This window comes from Mustelus asterias, chromosome 2 (assembly GCF_964213995.1).
Source record: "Mustelus asterias chromosome 2, sMusAst1.hap1.1, whole genome shotgun sequence".
NCBI classification, from domain to species: Eukaryota; Metazoa; Chordata; class Chondrichthyes; order Carcharhiniformes; family Triakidae; genus Mustelus; species Mustelus asterias.
The window spans coordinates 38,102,804-38,123,240 of NC_135802.1; the positions used below are offsets into that span (position 1 = coordinate 38,102,804).

Below are 20,437 nucleotides of genomic sequence, written 5' to 3' on the forward strand. Positions count from 1 at the left end.
TTAGGGCCTTAATGCTTACGAGGAATTTGAATGTGGTTGCGGGGACAGAGACTTGGTTGAAAGAGGGACAGGACTGGCAACTGAATATTCCGGGGTACAAGTGTTTTAGGCGAGACAGAGGAGGGGCCAAAAGAGGTGGGGGAGTAGCAGTATTAGTTAGAGAGCATATTACAGCGGTGCAGAGGGAGGACAATTCAGAGGGGTCGTGTAACGAGTCACTGTGGGTGGAGCTCATAAACAGGAAGGGCGCAGTCACTATGTTGGGGGTATACTACAGGCCCCCCAACAGCCCAAGGGAAGTGGAAGAACGGATATGTCAGGAGATAGAACATAGAACAGTACAGCACAGAACAGGCCCTTCGGCCCACGATGTTGTGCTGAGCTTTATCTGAAACCAAGATCAAGCTATCCCACTCCCTATCATCCTGGTGTGCTCCATGTGCCTATCCAATAACCGCTTAAATGTTCCTAAAGTGTCTGACTCCACTATCACTGCAGGCAGTCCATTCCACACCCCAACCACTCTCTGCGTAAAGAACCTACCTCTGATATCCTTCCTGTATCTCCCACCACGAACCCTATAGTTATGCCCCCTTGTAATAGCTCCATCCACCCGAGGAAATAGTCTTTGAACGTTCACTCTATCTATCCCCTTCATCATTTTATAAACCTCTATTAAGTCTCCCCTCAGCCTCCTCCGCTCCAGAGAGAACAGCCCTAGCTCCCTCAACCTTTCCTCATAAGACCTACCCTCCAAACCAGGCAGCATCCTGGTAAATCTCGTCTGCACTCTTTCCAGCACTTCCACATCCTTCTTATAGTGAGGTGACCAGAACTGCACACAATATTCCAAATGTGGTCTCACCAAGGTCCTGTACAGTTGCAGCATAACCCCACGGCTCTTAAACTCCAACCCCCATAATGGATAGGTGCAGGATAAATAGGGTTGTTGTAGTGGGAGACTTCAATTTCCCTGGTATAGACTGGAAATCGCATAGGGCTGGGAGTCTGAATGGGGAGGAATTTGTAAAATGCGTACAGGAGGGTTCTTTGGAACAACATGTAGATAGCCCGACTAGAGAGGGGGCTATACTGGACCTGGTACTGGGGAATGAGCCGGTCAGGTCTTCAAAGTTTCGGTAGGGGAACATGTGGCAAATAGTGACCACAATTCTGTTAGCTTTAGGATAGTGATGGAAAAGGATGAGTGGTGTCCCAAGGGTAAGGTGTTGGATTGGGGCAAGGCTAATTTTAGTGGGATTAGGCAGAAATTGGCAGCTGTTGATTGGGAGAGGCTGTTTGAGGGTAAATCCACATCTGGCATGTGGGAGTCTTTTAAGGAACAGTTGTTAGGGCTGCAGGATAGGCATGTGCCGGTAAAAAAGAAGGATAAGAAGGGTAGGATTCGAGAACCGTGGATAACCAGGGAAATTGAGGGATTGGTCAAAAAGAAAAGAGAGGTGTACGTTAGGTCCAGGGCAGCTAAAAGCAGAGGGAGCTCTGGAGGAATACAAAGAAAGTAGGAAAGAACTCAAATGAGGAATTAGAAGGGCAAAAAGGGTCACGAAATGTCCTTGGCAGATTAAGGAGAATCCAAGGCATTTTATTCATACATTAGGAACAAAAGGGTTGTCGGAAAAAATCAGACCTCTCAGGGACAAAAGTGGGGAATTATGCTTAGAGCCCAAAGAAGTAGGGGAGATCCAAAATGAATACTTTGCGTTGGTATTCACAAAGGAGAGGGATGTGTTGACTGGGAGTGTCTCGGAGGGGAGTGTTGACCCATTAGAGAAAATCTCCATTACAAGGGAGGAAGCGTTAGGTTTTTTAGGGAATATAAAGACTGACAAATCCCCAGGGTCTGATGGAATCTTTTCAAGGCTGCTCAGGGAGACGAGAGATGAAATCGTTGGGCCTCTGGCGCAAATCTTTGTCTCGTCACTGGACGCAGGTGAGGTCCCAGAGGATTGGAGGATAGGTAATGTGGTCCCGTTATTTAAGAAGGGTAGGAAGGATAACCCGGGAAGTTATAGGCCAGTGAGCTTGACGTCCGTGGTAGGGAAGTTATTGGAGAGGATTCTTAGAGATAGGATGTATGCACATTTAGAAAGGAATAAATTCATTCACGATAGTCAGCATGGTTTTGTGAGAGGGAGGTCATGCCTCACTAACCTGGTGGAGTTTTTTGAAGAAGTGACTAGAATGGTTGACGAGGGAAGAGCCGTGGATGTCGTCTATATGGACTTTAGTAAGGCGTTTGATAAAGTCCCTCATGGTAGGTTGGTGCAAAAGGTTGGATCTCATGGGATAAAGGGGGAGGTGGCTAGATGGGTGGAGAACTGGTTTGGTCACAGAAGACAGAGGGTGGTAGTGGAAGGGTCTTTTTCCGGCTGGATGCCTGTGACTAGTGGTGTTCCGCAGGGCTCTGTATTGGGACCTCTGCTGTTTGTGATTTATATAAGCGATCTGGAAGAAGGTGTAACTGGGGTGATCAGTAAGTTTGCGGACGACACGAAAATGGCTGGACTTGCAGATAGTGAGGAACATTGTCAGAGGCTACAGAAGGATATAGATAGGCTGGAAATTTGGGCAAAGAAATGGCAGATGGAGTTCAATCCAGATAAATGCGAAGTGATGCATTTTGGTAGAACTAACGTACGGGGGAGCTATACGATAAATGGCAGAACTATAAAGGGTGTAGATATGCAGAGGGACCTGGGTGTGCAAGTCCACAGATCCTTGAAGGTGACGTCACAGGTGGAGAAGGTAGTGAATAAGGCATATGGCATGCTTGCCTTTATAGGACGGGGCATAGAGTATAAAGGTTGGGGTCTGATGTTGCGGTTGTATAGAACGTTGGTTCGGCCGCATTTGGAATACTGCGCCCAGTTCTGGTCGCCACACTACCGGAAGGACGTGGAGGCCTTAGAGAGAGTGCAGAGGAGGTTTACCAGGATGTTGCCTGGTATGGAAGGGCTTAGTTATGAGGAGAGATTGGGTAAACTGGGGTTGTTCTCACTGGAAAGACGGAGGATGAGGGGTGACCTAATAGAGGTGTATAAAATTATGAAAGGCATAGATAGGGTGAACGGTGGGAAGCTTTTTCCCAGGTCGGTGGTGACGTTCACGAGGGGTCATAGGTTCAAGGTGAGGGGGGGGGGGAGGTTTAACACGGATATCAGAAGGACGTATTTTACGCAGAGGGTGGTGGGGGCCTGGAATGCGCTGCCGGGCAAGGTGGTGGAGGCGGACACACTGGGAACGTTTAAGACTTATCTAGATAGCCACATGAACGGAGTGGGAATGGAGGGATACAAAAGAATGGTCTAGTTTGGACCAGGGAGCGGCATGGGCTTGGAGGGCCGAAGGGCCTGGTCCTGTGCTGTATTGTTCTTTGTTTGTTCTTTGTGGATGGGGAAGAATTAACCAGGGCTACTCTTAGCTTGGTAATGAGTAACCCCTGCTGTGAAGTGCAGCTCCATGAATGGTGTTGACAGGGTCAGCTTTTGGTTTGACACCTCCAGCAACCCAATTAGTTCCTTAATCAATCTTGCCAACCCTCCTCCTTTCCTCCTTTCCCTAACTTTCCTGCACACTTTGTATCCAGCAATACCTAGTATCTAGTCCTACAACCAGCCCAGTTTAGATTTCCAGAAATAAGAACCATAGAACCATAAAAATGTTACAGCACAGAAGGAGGCCATTTGGCCCAACCTGTGACTTCAGACTCACAGCAATATGGTTGACTCTTAAATGCCTTCTGAAATGACCAAGCAAGGCTCTCAGTTGTATTCAACCGCTACCAAAGAACCACAAAGCAATGAAACCAGACAGACCATTAAACATCTACAATAGTATTAGATAGGAGCTAGGGAGTGTAAACTGGGGGTGGCTGTTTGAGGGTAAATCCACATCCGATATGTGGGAGTCTTTTAAAAGTCAGTTGTTAACAATCCAGGATAAGTATGTCCCTGTAAAAATGAAAGATAAGGATGGCAAGGGTCGGGAACCCTGGATGACAAGAGAGATTGTGAGCTCAGTGAAATAGGCGCAGGAGGCATAAATGAATTTCAGGAAATTGAAAAAGGATAAGGTTCTTGAGGAATACAAAGATAGCTTAAACAGGGACTTAGAAGGGCCAAAAGGGGCCATGGAATGTCCTTGACAGGCAGGATTAAGGAGAATCCCAAAACTTTTTATGCATCTCTAAGGAGGAAGAGGGTAGCTAAGAAAAGGTTAGGTCTACTCAAGGACAGTGGAGGGAATTGATGTGTGGAGCCAGATGAGGTGGGTGAGGTCCTTAATGAGTACTTTGCATCAGTATTCACAAAGGATGTGATGGATGGTGGGAGTAGAAAGGAGGATGTTGACATTCTAGGACATGTCAAGATAAAAAGGGAGGAGGTATTGGAGGTTTTGAAAAAAAAAGGTAGACCAAGTCCCCAGGGCCAAATAGGGTCTATCTCAGAATACTGAGAGGGAAGAAATTGCTGAGGCCTTGACCAAAATCTTTGTATCTTCTTTAGCCACGGACAAGTTACCAGAGGATTGGAGAGTAGCTAACATTGTTCCTCTGTTTAAGAAGGGCAGAAGAGACAATCTGGGAAATTACAGGCCTGTGAGCCTTACATCAGTGGTGGGGAAATTATTGGAGAAGATTCTTAGGGACAGGATATATTCACATCTGGAAGAGAATAGGCTTATTTGCAATAGGCAGCATGAATTTATGAAGGGGAGGTCGTGTCTCACAAACTTGATTGAGTTCTTTGAGGAAGTGACAAGAAAAATTGACCAGGGCAGGGCAGTGGATGTTGTATACATGGACTTTAGTAAAGCCTTCGATAAGGTTCCTCATGGCAGGCTGATACAGAAGGTGAAGTTATATGGGATCCAAGGTGAGCTGGTAAGATGGATACAAAGCTGCTTGGGCACAGAAAGCAGAGAGTAGCGGTGGAAGGGTACTTTTCTAACTGGAAAATCTGTGACGAGCGGTGTTCCACAGGGATCAGTGCTGGGGCCTCTGTTGTTTGTAATATATATAAATGATTTGGAGGAATATGTAGGTGGTCTGATTAGTAAATTTGCAGATCATACAAAAATTTGGGGAGCAGCAGATAGTGAGGAAGAATGTCAGAGAATACAGCGGGATATAAATCAGTTGGGCCAAAATATGACAGATAGAATTTAACCTAGACAAGTGTGAGTTGATGCGATTTGGAAGGTCTACTGCAGAAGGAGAGTATACAGAAAATGATAGAGCTCTTAGAAATATTAGCATACAGAGGAATCTAGGTGTGCAAATCCACATTTCCCTGAAGGTGGCAACTCAAGGTGGTTGAGAAGGCGTATGGCATTCTGGCCTTCATCGGTCGGGGCGTTAAGTATAGGAATTGGAAAATCATGTTGCAGCTGTATTAGACTTTGGTTAGGCCGCATTTGGAGTATTGTGTACAATTCTGGTCACCACACTACCAGAAGGATGTTGATGCATTGGAAAGGGTGCAGAAGAGATTTATCAGAATGTTGCCTGGTTTAGAGGATGTGGACTATGAAGAAAGGTTGAACAAACTTGGATTGTTTTCATTGGAGCGTCGGAGGATGAGAGAGGAACTGATAGAGGTTTACAAGATTATGACAGGCTTGGATAGAGTGGATAGTCAGAGTCTTTTTCCCAGGGTCGAAGGGTTAATTACTCAAGGGCATAGGTTGAGAGTGAGAGAGAGAAAGTTTAAAAGAGTTGTAAGGGGCAGGTTTTACACACAGAGGGTGGTGAATGCCTGGAACGCACTGCCAGAGGAGGTGGTGGAAGCAGATTCTGTAACACCGTTCAAGAGGCATCTGGATAGCTACATGGATAGGCAGGGAATAGAGGGATATGGACCACGTAGAGGCAAGATGAGATTAGAGAGGCATCTGTGTCAGCACGGACTTGGTGGGCTGAATGGCCTGTTTCTGTGCTGTACTGCTCTTTGTTCAACATCAACCTAGGCATCGGAAATGACAACAGCAAACCCAGCCCTGTCGACTCTGCAAAGTCCTCCTGGCTAACATCTGGGACTTGTGCCAAAATTGGGAAAGCACAGACTAGTCAAGGAACCACCTGATAGAGTCATACTCACAGGATCATTACAGATGGCAAGGTGGCACAGTGGTTAGCACTGTGGCCTCACATCGCCAGAGACCCAGGTTCGATTCCCGGCTTGGATCACTGTCTGTGCGGAGTCTACACGTTCTCCCTGTGTCTGCGTGGGCTCGCTCCGGTTTACTCCCACAGTCCGAAAGCCGTACCGGTTAGGTGCATTGACCATGCTAAATTCCACCTCAGTGTACCCGAACAGGCTCCGGAGTGTGGCCACCAGGGGATTTTCACAGTAACTTCATTGCAGTGTTAATGTAAGCCTACTTGTGACACTAATAAAAAACAAACACTAATTTTTTAAAAACTTAAACTTAGACAATGTCCCAGAGACCACCATCATCATCCCTGGGTATGTCCTGTCTCACTAGTGGGAGAGATCCAGCAGAGGTGGTGGTACAGTGGAATACAGCCTGGGATGGAATTCAGCAACATGCATCAATCTGAACTTCTTACAATTCCTTTTTAAACTTGCTGACTTTGATTTATAAACAAACTGATGTACTTGGAGGACCGAAATCGCACATTTGGAACTCTTATTGCAATGGTGTCAAAATAAACCTCTGTAAACTTAATAATAGAGCTGAATTTTCAGGACATTAGATTGCAGATATTGATTTGTTGACATCAATCGGAGTGTGATCTTTTGCAAATAACAATTTTATAGGGGCTATTTTTGTAAATTTTCTCTGCTGATTCCACGCCTGGCTTGTGAAAGTCCAAGTTGGCATCCATTAGCTACCCTTAACAAGGCTCTTAATGAGCTTCATTGGCTGGCTGCCTCATGGGTCTGGGCGGCACTGCCAGTGTCAAACCCATCTTTTTCAAAATGGCCAGCACCAGGAATGGAGTTGGGAAACCTGCACACCAGCCTTGCCAGAACTTTTATCTTCTGTCTGCCTCCAATCATGGCTGGTCTTCTCTTAAAACTTTAGACTCCTCGTCCCAAAGCCCATTAAATTCAACCTTCGTGTTCTCATTGACAAATCCCTCCATGTTTTACCTTACCCAACCTGTAATTGCCTTCAGCTCTAGCTCCCAATCTTTGATCTGTAGCCTTTTGAGTGAGGTTCCCTGTGTATCCTTGCTCCCTCTGCCCCATGACTGGTATGAAGCCTTCAGCCATCTCAGACATATTTCTCAAAACATTCCTGCATTGTGACTTCTTACCTCACTCTTAAAAGCTTCCTCAGAATCATGCTTTCAGTTTGATTTGATTTATTATTGTCACATGTATTGGGATACAGTGAAAAGTATTGTGTCTTGCATGCTATACAGCCAAAGCATACCATTTACAGAGCTCATAGGGGAGCAGGAAAGGAGAGGGTGCAGAATATATTGTTACATTTTTAGTCTACAGCGTAGACTAAAATCAACTTAATATGAGATAGGTCCATTCATAAGTCTGATGGCAGCAGGGAAAAAGCTGTTCTTGAGGCAGTTGGTACGTGTCCTCAGACTTTTGTATCTTTTTCCTGACAGAAAAAGGTGAAAGAGAGAATGTCCGGAGTGCGTGGGGTCCTTGATTATGCTGGCTGCTTTGCCGAGGCAGCAGGAAGTGTAGACAGAGTCAATGGATGGGAGGCTGGTTTGGGTGATGGACTGGGCTTCATTTACAACACTTTGTAGTTTCTTGTTGTCTTGGTCAGAACAGGAGCCATACCAAGCTGTGATACATCCGCAAAGGATGCTTTCTATGGTGCATCCATAAAAGTTGGTGAGTAGCGGACTTGCCGAATTTCCTTAGCCTCCTGAGAAAGTAGAGGCATTGGTGCGTTTTCTTAACTATAGCGCGCTCTTCTACTTTCAGCTTCTATTTTGCTTCTGGCAGGAGAGCATTAGAGTAAATATAACCCCTCCCCACTGCCCTGAGACTCTTCCACAGAATGAGAATTGCTTGGAATACAACCACAAAGGTTGTATTCAAGAGGCATCTGGATAGATACATGAATAGGCAGGGAACAGTGGGATATGAAACCCCAAGCTAAACATCTGCAAAATACCTTGTGAAGTGCAGGGTAAAAACAGCAAAAAAGCATTCAAGTGCCAGAGAATTGAGGAGGGTCCTCAAATTGGAAGAGGTTCGCTGATGCTGCCTGTACGTTTGGGGTTGTTTTTGGTTTTGGAGATTAAGAAAGGTTGAAAAGTAAAGCCTCCTCAAGTAAGTTGGTTAAGTCTTCTCAAGGTAACTGGAGACACATTTGCTTCTTTTAGCCATGCAAAAACCAGTCTAAAGGTATGCAGGTTATGTGGATTGGGCATGCTAAATTGCCCCCTTAGAGTCCAAACATCCATAGGTTAAGGAAATTAGCGGGATAAATGTATGGGTTACAGGGATAGGGCCTGGATAAGATGCTCTGGCGGAGAGTCGGCGCAGACTCGATGGGCAGAATGGCCTCCTTCTGCACTGGGATTCTATGAATAACCTTTCAAATTGCTGCCTCTTGCTCAGTGCAGCCCACCTCCTTGTCTCCTCTTCCCCACTCCCACCCCCACCATCCAGATTACCAAAGTGAAGGCAGAATTATGATTTAAAGTTGATAAAAGCAAATTACTGCGGATGCTGGAATCTGAAACCAAAAGAGAAAATGCTGGAAAATCTCAGCAGGTCTGGCAGCATCTGTAAGGAGAGAAAAGAGCTGCCAATTTTTGCCCTCCCCCGCCACTTTAAATCAGCTTTGACAAAGGGTCACCTGGACTCGAAACATCAGCCCTTTTCTCTCCTTACGGATGCTGCCAGACCTGCTGAGATTTTCCAGCATTTTCCCTTTTGGTTTCAGATTCCAGCATCCGCAGTAATTTGCCTTTATCCACTTTAAATCATAATTCTGCCTCCACTTTGTGAAGGAATTACCGGATTTCCTTGATCCCCGCACTCCCCATCCTGGTCAGCAAACTGCCTGTCAATTCACTAAATGGATTATAGTGAGACCTGTTTGTCAAAATGGCCTCTCGCTGGTACCCTTTGGTAAGTGGCGTAATCTCTTCACCCACTGAAAGCCCAGTGTGTATCAAACCCAGCTCTGTTGTATCCGCGGCAAAATCTAACTGCTGTGATTCATGAACAGATTCATGAGCAGATTGGGTTTGTACTCGTTGGAATTTAGAAGGCTGAGGGGGGATCTTATAGAGACCTATAAGATAATGAAGGGGCTGGATAGGGTAGAGGTGGAGAGATTCTTTCCACTTAGAAAGGAAGCTAGAACTAGAGGGCACAGCCTCAAAATAAAGGGGGGTCAGTTTAGGACAGAGTTGAGGAGGAACTTCTTCTCTCAGAGGGTGGTGAATCTCTGGAATTCTCTGCCCACTGAAGTGGTGGAGGCTACCTCGTTGAATATGTTTAAATCACGGATAGATGGATTCCTGATTGGTAAGGGAATTAGGGGTTATAGGGATCAGGCGGGTAAGTGGAACTGAGCCACTTCAGATCAGCCATGATCTTATTGAATGGCGGGGCAGGCTCAAGGGGCTAGATGGCCTACTCCTGCTCCTATTTCTTATGTTCTTATGTTAACATAAAACTAACCCAGGCAGCATGCATTAGCAATTGTTGCTGTATTAACCTCTAGTTAAGTCAAGAAAGATCAGAGTGTGGTTATAAAGGTGCTGTAACACAACTGAGTTTCAATTTCTCCACCGAGGACCCAGGATTATTCCTCCACATTTGACACTACAAAATACAAGCACCGCCATTGAAAGAGAGTCTAACAGCTGCACAGTGATGTATTGATACAACATGAACAGGTCACTGGCACAGAAGGTCTGGCAGAGGAGCAGCAAAGGAATCCAAGTAAAAAAGAACCATATTTGGCTGGAGTCTCTGCAAGTCTAAGAATCATAAAATTATAAAAGCCCTACAGTGCAAAAGGAGGCCATTCGGCCCATCGAGTCTGCACCTACAACAATTCCACCCAGGCCCTATCCCTGTAACCCAATGTATTTACCCTGCTAATCCCCCTGACACTAAGGGGTGAGTTAGCACGGCCAAGCAGCCTAACCCACACATCGTTGGAGTGTGGGAAGAAACCGGAGCACCCGGAGGAAACTCACACAGACACGGGGGGTACGTGCAGACTCCGCACAGTCACCCAAGGTCGGATTCGAACCCGGGTCCCTGGTACTATGAGGCAGCAGTGCTGACCACTGTGCCACCGTGCTGCCTTTCAGACATAATGCTAATTAGCAAAGCTCGAGAATATCCATCCATCTACACACCTCATTGTGTAATCCTACTTTCTGACCTCTGGGCATTCACCCCACCCCCACAACACAGATGTTTATTTAATCTATCTAGATTATAGATTTCTGAAATAAGTCACCAGGGTTGGAATCTTCTCATAAGGCAAGATGTCCTGCTGCTGGAACTCAAAGCAAGACCCACCCCGGAAAAAGCAGACAGGAGGACCTTTGGTGTGCGAGTGTATGTCCGCCTACCGCTGAGACCACCATTGAATTGAGGAGGGCAGGTTTTCTTTCAAAGCTGCTGTGCTGTCAGTGGGCTGTCAGTACCACAGCTGCATTGGTTATAGGGATAACCATTACTGAGGCTGCAAGGGGAAGGAGTGACGCCTCTACACTGAGGGGCCCTCAAAGTCAAGGGAAATTGTTTTATTGACCACGCCAGGGCCAGACAGGCGGTATCAGGAGCAGGGGCACCCTCTAGCAGCACAGCAATGTGGGTATAATGGAGGGCCTCTCCCATCCACCGCCAAAGATGTGCGGGTTAGGTGGATTGGCAATGCTAAATTGGCCCTTAGTGTCAGGGAGACTAGCTAGGGTAAATGCATGGGGTTATGGGGATGGGGCCTGGGTGGGATTGTGTTCAGTGCAGACCCGATGGGCCGAATCTCCCAATGCGGTGGTGGCCCTTCCTGATGCTGGTAAAATGCTGGTAGAGATTGGAAATGGCCCTTATTTGGACATTGAAATGATTTAATTTGCTGCCTGCCTCTGATCAATGAGTGTCAATGCTGCTGTGGGTCCCACAGCTGTTATATCCCACAACAGTGGCAAGATGTCCGTCACCCCTCACACTGCCTCTGTCGCCAATTTGCGAGCCCTCCAGCCTGCCTCCAACTTTTTTAAGTTGAACAATTAAACAAACTTAAAATAAACCAAGGGTTGAAATAAAAGATGCAGCCCCTAAAAGGGGCCTTAAACAAAAGCAAATCACAAATGAAACTTAGAACATTAAACAATCCAGCCTGCCTCCACAGAGCTGGTAAAATCCTACTCTTACTTGGTGAAGAATCTGATTGGCAGGTCTGCTGTTCTTTGACCCTTTGTAATTATCTTTTTTCCAAAATATCCACAGAATCACAGAATCATCATGGTGCAGAAGGAGGCCATTTGGCCCATCATGTCTGCACAAGTTCTCCAAACAGTCATCATGGCTTAGTGCCATTCCCCTGCCTTTTCCCCGTACCCCTGCACATTGTTTCTATTCAAGTAATCATCTAATGCCCTCTTGAATGCCTCAATTGAATTTGCCTCCACCACACTCCCAGGCAGTGCATTCCAGACCCAAACCATTCATGTGAAAAAGTTTTTCTCAAATCAGATCAAATCTCCTCTTAGCCTTCTTCTCTCCAAAGAGAACAGTACCAACCTCTCCAATCTATCCTCAGAACTGAAGTTTCTCATCCCTGGAACCATTCTTGTAAACCCCTCCTGCACCTTCTCCAATGTGTTCACATCCTTCTTACAGTGTGGCGTCCAGAACTGTACACAATATCCCAGGGGAGGTCTAACTTGTGTCTTGTATAATGTCAGCATAACTTCCTTGCTCTTGTACCTCTATGCCCCTATTAATAAAGCCCAGGACATGGTTTGTTGTATTAACTGTTCACACTGTCTATTCTACCACCTTCAATGATCTATGTACATATATACGCAGGTGCCTCTGTTCCTGCATCCCTTTATGAATTTTACCCTTTTATATGGTCTCTCCATGAATATTACCAACATTATTTACAGGTTCAGATGTACAACAGTCATTATTCTTTTCTCTCTCAACCTTTTTGCAACCTGATGGTGCATAGGTCAAACTTTCGTCTGTTTCTGAAGCTAATTACTCTTGGAACAGGTTGCTAGTCTGTAGCCAGGGACTGATAGCTTGAGGGGCACTACACCATATCAAATATAGCAACACTCACATACACACTCACACTCGCACACACACTCGCACAAACACTCGCATACACACTCACACTCGCACACACACTCAAACACACAGACCATCTAAAGGGCAATTTAGCATGGCCAATCCACCTAACCCGCACATCTTTGGACTGTGGGAGGAGACCGGAACACCCGGAGGAAACCCGTGCAGACTCCACACAGACTGTCACCCAACGCAGGAATCAAAACCAGATCCCTGGCGCTGTGAGGCCATTATATTTCTAATGGAATAAAATGTGTAGGAATATTGTCAAGTCTTCCATCCAACGAGCAATAAAAAAGGATTTTAGTCCCTTCATTTGGCAAAAATCTAGATGACGTTCCCAAAGGTCTGATTTCAGATCTTTTTAGCATATGGCACATTTGTAAGATTCAGCTGTAACAACATTTAGGTCCCATTTTGCCAATGATAAAAAAATGACATTTCACCACAATAACAAATTGTTATTATTTTAATGGTGGGTGGGGACATTTTTTCCCACCTGCTAGATAATGGCCATTTATTTTTTGACCAGAGTAAAAGCTTTTATTGTTATTGTTCAGGGTTGTGTATAAGAAAGAAAATGGTTTACAGATGTGCGCGCTGCGGTTTAAACACGACAGCTCTAAGATCTGGTGGAAGGTCAGGGGTATGGTGCATGAATGTATAAAAATACAAGAGCACCAATTTCCAACTCAGTAGAAGATGAATTTACTGACTAGCTCAGCTTTATTTCTGGTGTACAATCGGGCCAAGTAAACTTTGTGGCGGGAAGTTCCTTCTGTTTATTTTCCACTATTAAATTTAAGTTTATTGGGAATTTTGGTCATTCTTTTGTCCTTCCAACCAGGCTCCAAGCTCCTTCCCCTGAATGAATGGGCAATGGCTAATAGTATTGCAACTCCATGTTGACTGCATTTACACTCTCAAACCTAGGCTGAGATTCGTAAGGGTAGCTGTTGCCAGGAACAGCTAAGACTGGCGGAAGTGAGAGATTTCTGAAGATGATTTTCAGTTTGAAAACGTTTCTGGCAAAGATTTTGTTATTCAGCCATTCTCCTTACAGGTATTTGAATTTCCTTAGAGTCATAGAGTCATAGAGGTTTACAGCATGGAAACAGGCCCTTCAGCCAACTTGTCCATGCCGCCTTTTTTTTAAAACCCCTAAGCTAATCCCAATTGCCCACATTTGGCCCATATCCCTCTATACCCATCGTACCCATGTAACTATCTAAATGCTTTTTAAAAAACAACATTGTACCCGCCTCTACTACTACCTCTGGCAGCTTGTTCCAGACACTCACCACCCTCTGTGTGAAAAAATTGCCCTTCTGGACACTTTTGTATCTCTCCCCTCTCACCTTAAACCTATGCCCTCTAGTTTTAGACTCCCCTACCTTTGGGAAAAGATATTGACTATCTAGCTGATCTGTGCCCCTCATTACTTTATAGACCTCTATAAGATCACCCCTCAGCCTCCTACGCTCCAGAGAAAAAAGTCCCAGTCTATCCAGACTCTCCTTATAACTCAATCCATCAAATCCCAGTAGCATCCTAATAAATCTTTTCTGCACTCTTTCTAGTTTAATAATATCCTTTCTATAATAGGGTGACCAGAATTGCACACAGTATTCCAAGTGTGGCCTTACCAATGTCTTGTACAACTTCAACAAGACATTCCAACTCCTGTATTCAATGCTCTGACCGATGAAACCAAGCATGCTGAATGCCTTCTTCACCACTGTGTCCACCTGTGACTCCACTTTCAAGGAGCTATGAACATGTACCCCTAGATCTCTTTGTTCTGTAACTCTCCCCAATACCCTACCATTAACTGAGTAAGTCCTGCCCTGGTTCAATCTACCAAAATGCATTTATCTTAATTAAACTCCATCTGCCATTCATCAGCCCACTGGCCCAATTGATCAAGATCCCTTTGCAATTGGAGATAACTTTCTTCACTGTCCACTGTGCTACCAATCTTAGTGTCATCTGCAAACTTACTAACCATGCCTCCTATATTCTCATCCAAATCATTAACATAAATGACAAATAACAGTGGATCCAGCACTGATCCCTGAGGCACACCTTCTTTAAGTTCTGCCCCATCTCTTCACGCAGCCTGGGAAAATTTCCTTGGAGCAAGTATTAACAATGAGCATTATCTTATATTGCCTTTCACTGGAGTCCTTGGGCAAGTAATGCAAACATTCCGACGATTCTATTTGTCAGTTGTTACACATACTTGGTGCCTGTATATAAGTACAGTGTTCCTTCAACATCCTGGAGAGAGCGGGGGAGGGAGATGAGTGATGGCCTAGTGGTAATATTGCTAGACTAATCTAGAAATTCAGTTAATGTTCTGGGGACCCAGATTCAAATCCCATCACAGATGGTGAAATTTGAAATTAATAAAAAAAATATTTGGAACTAAGACCATGAAACTATTGTCGCTTGTCGGGAAAAAACCCTTCTGGTTCACTAATGTCCTTTAGGGACGGAAATCTTTACCTGGTCTGGCCTACATGTGACTCCAGAGCCACAGCAATGTGGTTGACTCTCAACTGCCCTCCAAGGGCAACTAGGGATGGGCAATGAATGCTGGCCGGCCAGCGACGCCCATGTCCCACGAATAAATATTAAAAAATCATTCTGTTGAAATCAAGGACTCTGATGTGACTTTTTTGTTCATTGGATGTGGGCCAGCATTTATTGCACATCTCTGAGGATTGGAGTCACATGTACATGTACATCAGGGCCTTAGTAAACCTGATGGGTTTTTAAGACAATTTTTCATTCCAGATTTTTACTGAATTCAAATTTCACAATCTGCTATGTTGGGATTTGAACCTGGGTCCTCAGAGCTGGGTTTTTGTATTACTAGTCCAGTGACAATACCATTATGCCACTACCTCCCCTATGGACTCCTTAGCTTTCACTGGGAATGTAGCAGATCCCACTCTTCAGCCTCCTACATTCTAACCTAAAGTAGCTAACTAAACTATGTAAACGTATCTGAGCTGGTACATGAGAGTAGACTGTGATACAAGCGGTGGCTTGAAGGGGACCAGAACAGTGGAGCACAGGGTGCAGGAACTCACTTTATCTCCATCTCCATGTTCATTAATATCTTTGCTGGCTTCCTTACCCAGTGACGGGAGGTCATTGTTGACTTATCTGTGCTGTCCTGCATTCTTCGTCATCATCTTCCTCCTCCTGTGCTCCCTGTTACTGTGGTAAATCTGCAGGGAAAAGTAGAAACTAAGAATGGGTGAGCAGTCCCCCCTTTAAGAAAAGGGAAAGAAGTTCCACTTGTGTGGAGGATCAAAGGATGCCACTGTCATAGTGCTTGTAGTGTTTGTAGGGGTGGCATGGTGACACAGTGGTTAGCACTGCACCCTCACAGTACCAGGGACCCGGGTTTGATTCCTGACTTGGGTCACTGTCTGTATGGAGTTTGCACATTCTCCCCATGTCTGCGTGGGATTCCTCTGGGTGCTCTGGTTTCCTCCCACAGTCTGAAAGACGTGCTGGTTAGGTGCATTGACCTAAACAGGTACTTGAGTGTGGCGACTAGGGGAATTACACAGTAACTTCATTGCAGTGTTAATGTAAGCCTTACTTATGACGAATAGATTAACTTTATATTCAGTCACCAACCTGGTGTCAGCAATAGGTAGCCAAGCTCATCAACTCCCAGACTAAGAATAAAGTCTTCCCTCAAACACCAAGCACTTCTCAGAGGGTGTGTGTTATTTTAAGGTGGGGGTGCCTTCTCTGATTGGCCTAGCTCTCTCGTACCCATTTCTCATGCCAGAAGATTGAGTAAATGAGTCATAGAGGTTTACAGCATGGAAACAGGCCCTTCTGCCCAACTTGTCCATGCCACCTTTTTTTAACCACTAAGCTAGTCCCAATTGCCTGCATTTGGCCCATATCCCTCTATACCCATCTTAGCCATATAACTGTCTAAATGATTTTTTAAAGATAAAATTGTACCCGCTTCTACTACTATCTCTGGCAGTTTGTTCCAGACTAATGAGAAGAATGCTAGCAGTTGAAGTGTGCGCGCCAATTCATCAGTGGAAGCTGAAGCAAAATTTGAGGGAATATGAGCCTCTTAAAATGGAGAAAGGAGTTTTTGGTGTAGAGAAACAACTGCTCTTCATAGAGCTGGATGGCCAGATTACAATATCTTAGATTCAAGCCTACCTCCCACTTCACCCTAAACAGGATCAGCTGAACTCTGTTCCTTCTCGAGATGTCCAGGTTTGACAAGTAAGAAATGGGAAAATATCCAGTGTGTTATATTGTCCAGTGTGTTATATTGTCCAGTGTGTTATATTGTCTTCCCATTGCATACAAACATACATATGAATTAGGAGCAAAAGTAGGCCACTCGGCCCCTCAAGCTTGCTCTGCCATTCAATAAGATCATGACTGGTCTAATTTTAACATCAACTCCACATTCCTGCCGACCCCAATAACCTTTCACCCCCTTGTTAATCAAGAATCTATCTACCTCAGCCTTACAGAAATTCAAAGACTCTGCCTCATCCATCTTTTGAAGAAGCGAATTTCAAAGACTCACGGTCCTCTGAGAGAAAAAAATTGTCTTAAATGAATAACCCCTTCTTTTTAAACAGTGACCCCGAGTTCTAGATTCTCCCACAAGAGGAAACATGCTCTCCACATCCACCCTGTCAAGTCCCCTTGGGGGTCAATCAAGTTTCAATCAAGTCTTTTTCTAAACTCCAGAGGTTAAAGCCCACTCTATCCAGCCTTTCCTCATAAGACAACCCACCCATTCCAGGCAGTAGTCGAATAAATCTCTGAACTTCTAATGCATTTACATCTTTCCTCAAGTAAGGAGACCAATACTGTACACAATACTCCAGATGTGGTCTTACCAATGCCCTGTACAACTGAAGCTAAGCCTCCCCACTCTTGTAATCAATTCTCCTCACAATAAACAGTAAACATTCTAAAAGCTTTCCTAATGACTTGCTGCACCTACGTACTAACCTTTAGTGTGTCATGCACTAGGACACCCAAATCCCTCTCAGGGATCTGCATCTCAGAGCTCTGCAATTTCTCATCATTTAGATAATATGCTTCTTTTTTATTCACCTGCCAACATGAATTAACTCACATTTGTCCACATTATACTCCGTTTGTCAGATCTTTGTCCATTCACTTAGTCTATCTATAACCATTTGTAACCTTATGTCCTCTTCACAACTTACATTCCTACCCATCTTTGTGTCAGCAGCAAATTTAGCTACCATCCTTTCGGTCCCTTCATCCAAATCATTTACATAAATTCTAAAGAGTTGAGGACTCAGCACTGATCCCCCTAGCACACCACTTGTCACATTCTGCCAACCAGAAAATGACCCATGTTGCCTACTCTCTGATTCCTGTCAGCTAGCCAATCTTCTATCAAGGTTAATATTTACTCCTACACCATGAGCTTTTATTTTCCACAATAATCTTTGATGTGGGACATTATCAAATGCCTTCTGGAAATCTAAGTACTGTACACCCACTGGTTCCCCTTTGTCTGCAGCACATGTGACTCCTTCAAAGAACTCCGATAAAGTTTTTAAACACAAAACCATATTGACTTTGCCAGATAACCCTAAACTTATCTAATTGCCTTGCTACAGCTTCGAACATTTTCCCTCTGACAGATACTAAGCTAACTTGTCTATAGTTTCTTGCTTTCTGTCTCCCTCCCTTTTGAGTAAAGGAGTTACATTAGCTATTTTCCAATCTCATGGAACCTTCCCCAAATCTAAGGAATTTTGCACCACCCATCTCACCAGCTACTTCTCTTAAGAGCTGAGGATAAACTTCATCAGGGCCTAGGGACTTGTCAACCCAACGTTCCAACAATTTGCTCAGTACCCTGGTGATTGTAATTTTCTCTGAGTTCCTCCCTCCCTTCCATTTCCTGATTTACAGTTGTTTCTGGGATGTTACAGTGAAGTCTCAATGTTCGAGGGGGTTACATTCCTGTGAAATCCCACAAATGGCAGAATTGCAAATGGGGAGCATGCTTTTGAATGGGACTCAATGAGATGAAGAGCTTGTTGTATGAGGAACGATTGAGGACTCTGAGTCTGTACTCATTGGAGTTTAGAAGGATGAGGGGGGATCTCATTGAAACTTACAGATACTGCGAGGCCTGTATAGAGTGGACGTGGAGAGGATGTTTCCACCAGTAGGAAAAACTAGAACCAGAGGGCACAACCTCAGACTAAAGGGACGATCCTTTAAAACAGAGATTGGTGAATCTGTGGAACTCTTTGCTGCAGAAGGCTGTGGAGGCCATGTCACTGAGTGTCTTTAAGACAGAGATAATAGGTTCTTGATTAATAAGGGGGTCAGGTGTTATGGGGAAAAGGCAGGAGAATGGGGATGAGAAAAATATCAGCCATGATTGAATGGCAGAGCAGACTCAATGGGCCGAATGGCCTAATTCTGCTCCGATGTCTTATGGTCTTATAGATGGCACCAGCCATGGTTTGGACAACTACACTAGAGCAAATCATGGTGCAGTACTTGTATACGACAGACGGGGGAGCCTCTGGGCACTTTATCGGTGAAGATTAATCAGACCATAAGGCATAGGAACAGAATTAGGCCAGTTTGCCTTCTGCGGCGAAGAGTTCCCCAGATTCACCACTCTCTGGCTGAAGAAATTCCTCCTCATCTCTGTTTTAAAGGATCATCCCTTCAGCCTGAGGTTGTGCCCTCTGGTTCTAGTTTTTCCTACTAGTGGAAACATCCTCTCTACATTCACTCTATCCAGGCCTTGCAGTATTCTGTAAGTTTCAATACGATCCCCCCACATCCTTCTAAACTCCAACGAGTACAGACCCAGAGTCCTCAGCCTTTCTTCATACGATAAGCTCTTCATCCCAGGGATCATTCTTGTGAACCTCCTCTGGACCCCTTCCAAGGCCAGCACATCCTTCCTTAGATACTGTTCACAATACTCCAAATGGGGTCTGACCAGAGCCTGAATCAGCCTCAGAAGTACGTCCCTGCTCATGTATTCTAGCCCTCTCGACATGAATGCTAACATTGCATTTGCCTTCCTAACTGCCGACTGAACCTGCACATTAACCTTAAGACAATCTTGAACAATGATCCCAAGTCCCTTTGTCCTTCTGATTTCCTAAGCATTTTCCCATTTAGAAAATAGTCTATGCATCCATTCCTCCTTCCAAAGTGCATAGCCTCACACTTTTCCATATTGCATTCCATCTGCCACTTCTTTTCCCACTCTCCTAGCCTGTCCAAGTCCTTCAGCAGTCCCCCTGCTTCCTCAATACTACCTGTCCCTCTACATAGCTTTGTATCATCTGCAACCTTAGCAACAGAGCCTTCAGTTCCTTCTTCCAAATCGTTAATGTATAATGTGAAAGGTTGTGGTCCCAGCACCGACTCCTGAGGCACACCACTAGTCACAGGCTGCCATCCTGGAAAAGACCCCTTTATCCCCACTCTCTGCCTTCTGCCAGTCAACCAATCCTCTATGCATGCCAGGATCTTACCCGTAACACCATGGGCACTTAAGTTATTTAACAGTCTCCTATGCGGCACTTTGTCAAAGGCCTTCTGGAAATCTAAATAAATCACGTCCACTGGTTCTCCTTTATCTAACTTCCTTGTTACCTCCTCAAAGAACTCTCACAGATATTTCAGACATGATCTCCCCTTGACAAAGCTGTGCTGACTCGGTCCTACTTTATCATGCACTTCCAAGTACTCCGCCATCTCATCTTTAATAATGGACTCTAAAATTTTGCCAATGACCGAAGTCAGGCTAACCGGCCTATAATTTCCTGTCTGCTGCCTCCCCCTCTTCTTAAACAGCAGTGTTACATTCACTGCTTTCCAGTCCTCTGGTACCCTCCCTGCCTCCAGTGATTCCTGAAAGATCACCACCAATGCCTCCACAATTTCCTCAGCTATCTCTTCTAGAACCCTGGGGTGCAGTCCATCCGGTCCAGGTGATTTATCCACCTTCAGACCTTTCAGTTTCCCCAGAACCCTCTCCTTAGTGATGGCCACTACACTCACCTGTGACCTCTGACTCTCCTGGAGCTCCGGCATCCCACTGGTGTCTC

General features: G+C 45.0%; 1 protein-coding gene across 1 annotated transcript in view; it reads right to left on the reverse strand.

Annotated features, from left to right (window-relative positions):
* The window catches only part of jcada (junctional cadherin 5 associated a), a 322,299-nt gene that overhangs the window by 300,642 nt on the left and 1,220 nt on the right, over nt 1–20,437 (reverse strand). The window contains exon 2 of the mRNA XM_078233554.1: nt 15,398–15,538. The gene's annotated coding sequence lies outside the window, so the exon portion shown is untranslated. The remainder of the gene's footprint in view (nt 1–15,397; nt 15,539–20,437) is intronic.